The sequence below is a fragment of the Sapajus apella genome, unplaced genomic scaffold (genome assembly GCF_009761245.1).
Source record: "Sapajus apella isolate SASKATOON/1434 unplaced genomic scaffold, GSC_monkey_1.0 scaffold6, whole genome shotgun sequence".
Lineage (NCBI taxonomy): Eukaryota > Metazoa > Chordata > Mammalia > Primates > Cebidae > Sapajus > Sapajus apella.
The window spans coordinates 57096763-57102933 of NW_022436946.1; the positions used below are offsets into that span (position 1 = coordinate 57096763).

Consider the following 6171-nt stretch of genomic DNA (forward strand, 5'->3'; position numbering starts at 1 on the left):
GGAGAATACAAAAAAACACACTGGAACAAAGACACAGTTAAACATGTATTTCAGTAAGACTGCCAAATATAAAAGGAGAAACGATGACCATCTGTAAGAGTTTTCAAACCAGGTAGAGGTCACGCACCCTTGCTGGCTGGCGCTCCCTTTCGCGTCCTCCGTGGGTTCTCTCCTGAGTCCGTGGTCTCCTCTTCAGTGACCAGCCCTGCTCTCCCAGCTTGCGACTCGCGGACAGGCATCCTGGGCACAAGGAGACTGTACTCGGGTTCGTCACCTGAGCCTGTCTTCTGAGAAGTTCAAGGTACTTTGTACAATTTCATCACCCGGGCCAGCGTCCTCCAGCAATGGCTCCCATCCGGAAGAAGCTGGTGATTGTGGGTGGCGGAGTCTGTGGCGAGATGTGCTTGCTCATCGTCTTCAGCAAAGACCAGTTCCCAGCGGGGCTCGCCCCCAGGGTGTTTCAGAATGATGTGGCCCATGTCGAGGTGGAGGGGAATCGGGTAGAGCTGACTTTGTAGGACACAGCCAGGCAGGAAGATGATGATCGCCTGAGGCCCCTCTTTTACCCAGACACTGATGCTGTACTGATGTGTTTCTCCATTGACAACCCTGAGAGCTTAGAAAACATCCCGGAGCAATGGAGCCCAGAAGTCAAGCATCTCTGTCCCAGCGTGCTCATCATCCTGGTTGGGAACAAGAAGGATCTTCGGAATGATGTGCACACAAGGTGGGAGCTAGTCAAGAGGAAGCGGAGCAGGTAGGCCCGAAGAGGGCAGAGAGATGGCCAGCGGGACTGGGCTTCGGGGTACATGCAGCGTTCAGCAAAGGCCGAACACGTAGTGAGAGAAGTTTCTGAAGTGGCTATGAAGGCTGCTCTGCAAGCCAGACGTGGGAAAAAACTCTGGGTGCCTTGTCTTGTAAAACCTTGCTGCAGGCACAGCTCTTAGAACGTTAATTTTTGAACTGCTGTGGATCAGTCTTAGTGGATGAATACTGGCCTTTTTCACTTATTTACAATTTACCGAGGATTACAAATTTCAGACACGTCACCTTGTTACCAGTATTTAGAAACCAGCCCTGATTCTTAATGATCTCAAACCCTACATGCCTACCAGGGTCCTTTTGCCACTGCTCTAACAATCCTCCTCTACACTCCCATCTGACACACCAGGGGAAATTCAAGGAATTTTGTGACTTCTTGCTTCTGTCTAGAAACAGTTAGTAACTTTGCGAATTAGGCTGCAACTACTTTATAACTAACATTCCGGGCCTATCATCTGTCAGCAGGAAGGTACTCTGGTGAGACACCACTTAAGGGGTTTACTCATTAACAGATTTCATTGACATAGCTCTGAGGCAGGCATCCAGTTTTTCGAAAATGGGTTCAACCAGAAAGGCCGAAGTCCATGTAGCTGTGGCACAGTTACGGTTCTGTGGTTTCATGTTAACTACCTTAGCATTACTGTGTAATTGGTGCCACTTAATGTATTTTACCAAAATAAATATATTTATGCCAGATTGGATGTAGTGTTTTTTAATTATTGGATTTCCTAATACTGACATTTGTTATCCCCAAAGACACTGTATTGCTTCTTACAAAAGAAAGTGTATTTGGGAACGTCAGATGGAAAACTCATTTAAAAAAAAAATACTAAAATAAAATAAGGTACAAGAAAAATACTAATAGAAATGTAGGAATAAACATGGATTTTTCAGTTAATGTACTCTAAGATTCTTAAATAGCTAAAAAAAAATTAGAGATAAAATCTATAAAATAATAAAAATGAAAAATAAAAATTTTAAAGTTGTAAAAAGAAAAAATGAGTAATAAAAATGTGATTATTCCAATGAACATTCGAAAATAAGAACGTAAGGGAAAAAGAGGATTATACTCAGTAAAAACAAAAGAAAGTGATAGAAGGAAGTAAAGTATAATAATTACAATAAAGTTGCAAACAGGTTAAAATAAAGCCTCCATAACATGGTAAGTGGTATAAAAAGATGTTTAGGATATAAAGGTTATGACATAAAAAGTTATCAAAGCCAAATGATGGGCTTGTTTCCTGCTGTCTGAAATGAGCAACTATTACCAACAGTCAGAATATTTAGCAACATCAAACTTGGTCAGGATAAGGAATAATTTTGTAGCAGTTGGGACTTTTTAAAGGGAGTTTATATTGGGGGAAATTCTTCAAGCCTAGGCTAGACAAATGTTAAGTAAAAGGTGCGAGTTTTATATGTTGGTCTTTTTAATACTAAGATCCTATCATGCCAGGGTTTTCAGGTGTACAAAATAAAAAAACTTCTGAATGTGGAATACTTTTTTCACTTTGAAGCATAATCAAGCAAAACATTTTAAGGATTTATTCTACTCATCATGGTATCCTACAGCCTTAGCACAGTGTGTGACACTTAACATAACTTCAATAAATAGTTCTTGAATTGAAATGAAAGTTCTGGCAGATTTAATATTGTTTTAGGAAAATAATAGAAAGCTGAGGAGGATAAAAGTAGAGACTATGATAGTAGAAATAAACACAAAGTTATTAAACTTTATAAAACCCCATGCCATAGGAAATATAAAGTGCATCTAGAAAATCATGAGTATTTTTCAAAACATACAAGAAAAAGAATAATTTTAGCTGATGCATTTGGGTATGGCCAACTATGATAAAAAATAATTCTAAACTGATAGTGTTGTGTCTAGACAAGTATTAGCGTTTTTAAAATAAGGAATTATTAAAAGTAATATTTTCCATTTTAAGAAATACATATTTTATAAGCAAACTACACTCAGATTAGCAAACCTATTGACTTCTCTATCCAGAGAGTGGACTGGGACTTTGGTTTTATTCTTCCGTCCAGACAGGACCAAATACCGTCATTAAGAGGGGATTCACCGTAATTACATGTATTGCAATAAATGTTCTTCCTGGCAGGACTTGGCTATGTGACAAGGAGTTTCCTCCATATACATCTTCCAAAGTCAGTTTCTAAAAGTTATAAATTACTTTTGAGTTTTGCTAAAATAAAGTAGCGCAATATTTGCCAGACATGACTTTATTTCATCTAGCCCACAGGAGTAGAGGAGATGAATTTAAGGTTTTATTTCAGCATACTGGAATTAATTGCTGTTTCTTTGAATACATACGGGATTCCCTCTCACAAACACATACCATTCCCTATTTAGTGGTCAGAGAAAAAAAGATGGTTTCATATACTGGTTCTTGTGAAAGTATAATGATTGTTATTTATGTATTTTATAGAAAACATGAAAGATACATAGACTTTACCTTAGTTTTAAACTGCTAAAATTCTACTGGGATCATTAAGTTCTTACCTGATCCTTCAGATCTGAGGTGCATCAACTCTAACAGTCTTTAAAAGTTTATTTATAAACTGTGCTTTCCCTAGAAAGTATTTATCAGGCTCCTTTGTACTACAGTGTTTCACAGACATGTCTGATCAAAAGAGTCATCTGGGGAGCTTGCAAAAAATCCAACTTGTGGAAGTGTCCCCTGGAGAATATGATTTGGTAGTTCAGGGAGACCTAGGAATCTGTTTTTAAGTCCCCCCAAGTGACTCCTAAAATCAGACAAGGCTGAGAAACACTGACTCACTACATGCTGCTCCTTCAGGACTTCCTCTGCACACCATATGGTATTCTGCACCCCTAAAGGAGGTATACACTCTGAACGATGAGCTCATACCAGGAAGATAAACCCCAGAGCACTGTGACCCTTGCCCAGAAGTTCAGAAGAGATCAATGGCAGGATTTGTTTTGGCTGCATTTAGACAAAATTTATCCAATAATGGTATTAAAAACATCTGTTTTTTTTTTGAAGCAAATGTGGATGTAATAAAATAAGTGCTTTATTGCAGATGAAAAACTTTGTGGAGATGTGAGAAAGGGAACTTGTAACTAAAAGAATAACTCTTAAAGCCACAGTCAAACTCTTGTGATTTAAGGCAGCCAGCTCAGGAAGAGGAACACCAGTCTCAGGCCCTTTGCTATGAAGTTTTGTAGAAAATACAGGTCACTTTTTGCCTTGCTTTTATATTACTTTTGGATTAATATCTTACTTGCTCAATAATATAAACTGTTATACAGTACATGCTTTCAATGAATGGTTGTTAAACAAAAGACTGGTATAAAATTGATGTTTTGGAAGATAGAATAAAACTAATAGTTTGCATTAAACATATTTTTAATTTACCGATTGATTTGAATTAAGCTTTTACTGAGTTTGCAAACACAAAGAGTTTTTTTTTTTTAAGAAGCAAATATACTTTAAATCTTTCTCATATGATTTTCTTATTATTAATGTATAAAATCAGAGTCCTAAAGATTATAACACACACACTTAAATGATGGCTTGTTAAATCAGCCTGCATCTGCCTGAGATGAGAAGAAGGTTATGAGATAGAAATAACGGATTAAGTTTTGTAACAGAGACAATAGCTCTTTTAGTTAAGAATACAGAATTTTTCTAATGAAAGAAATATTTTTAGGGTAGAAAAATATGTATTGAACTTATGTCTTTCTTAGATCAATTTATGTCTTCCATGCGGTTTTGAAAACTTTTCTCTTTTTCTTTAAAATACAATTTCTTTCCAAGAAAGTCTCTTATTTACCTCAGGGAAAGAAAATCCATACTATTACAGAGAAAAAGAGGGCTTCTTATTTTCCGTTTAGTTCCTTGAAATTACAGACATTATAATTAACATAAATCCATTACATACTACTTTTCATAATAGAAATCATGATGACCGAACTGATACATTTTATAACCTTGAACTCAGAAAATTGCTAAGATAGATATGTAGCTGGTTTTTTAATTGGTATCCCACCACAAAAGTAATTAATTACAGAATGTGGCATATTTTTTTGCAAAATATCAGAATTCCACAAAAACATTAGTAGAAAACTATCAGAACACATTATTCCATCTCTATATACAAAATTAATGTTTCAGTGTTAGGAATTGTGCAGATTTCATAATCTCTGCTTAAGAATATTATAATAACACTGATAAAAATACCATTATGTTAAATCAAACTACTCTGTTAAATGACAGACAGATAGAGGAGATAATTGTAGGAAGACAGACAACAATGACTAGGACATAAAGGCATAGAGGAAAATATACATAGTAATGCATGTGAAAAGCTAAACAGGCTCATAGCCGTCCAATCCCAACATACTAAATTTAGATTCTATATCTTTAAAGCTAGAAAGAAACCGAGGGCATAGAATTTAAAAATTAGGAAAGACGTGGGAACAATATAAAGAAAAATTAAAATAGTTCTATTCAGCTAAGTTGTGAATGAATGTAACTCAATACCTCCAGGAAGTGGTATAGTTTAGAAATACAGTGTAAGGATATTCGAAAAAATGTTGAGTTCATAATGAGTCCTTGCTGCAATTAATACACTCGAGATACATTTGGAGTGAGCATTGACAAGCCGGCCCTGCTACTGACTGTTAGCTGTCACTGACATACTGGGTGGATCAAGGGACTGGCCTCTTATGATGCTCTTCATCTTGTTCCTGCTCATTTATTCTTTCTTCAAGCAGCAAAAACAGATGTAAGTCTTGCCGATCATACTTAAACAACTAACATGTAACATTCATGCTAACCAAAAATCTCAGGGAAAGAGTGAACAGTTTATAATCTATGTACAATTTTTTGCATTTTTGTGAAAACTTTTAAATAGCAAAACTAAGGAAAGTGTGTTTGTTTCTTCTTAATGGGAAAAGTTGCTGGTGGTCGGTCTGCTTAGGCTGGAATAGAAAATAAATGAAGCTACACGCCAAAGTTGTGTTTTCAGAAGATACAGCAGTTATCTCACTGAAAAAGAAAGATAGGAAATTACCTGGCCACTTGGGTGCCTTTTTCCTGTGCTTGTCTGAAGGTAGGCTTTCCTTTGATAATAGACACTCGTAAATACAAGTCATTGAAATGGTGGGAAGGGGAATACTGTGGCTCCACATGCTTTGAGAGGCTTTGAAATTCAATGTGGTATCTTTATGTTGGAGAGTGCCTGAAGATCAAGGGCAATCAATCCTGAGGCTTTCAAATTTATAGACATTTTGGCTGGAGGAGGGAATGGAAAAGATTTATCCTTCTGGAATATTTCATGTCTGCTCTCTCTCCTACTTCGTCTCTG

At 36.7% G+C, this 6171-nt stretch overlaps 1 pseudogene; it reads left to right on the forward strand.

Annotated features, from left to right (window-relative positions):
• Positions 1-288: 288 nt before the first annotated feature.
• LOC116549072 lies at positions 289-921 on the forward strand (annotated as a pseudogene).
• The last annotated feature ends 5250 nt before the right edge of the window (positions 922-6171 follow it).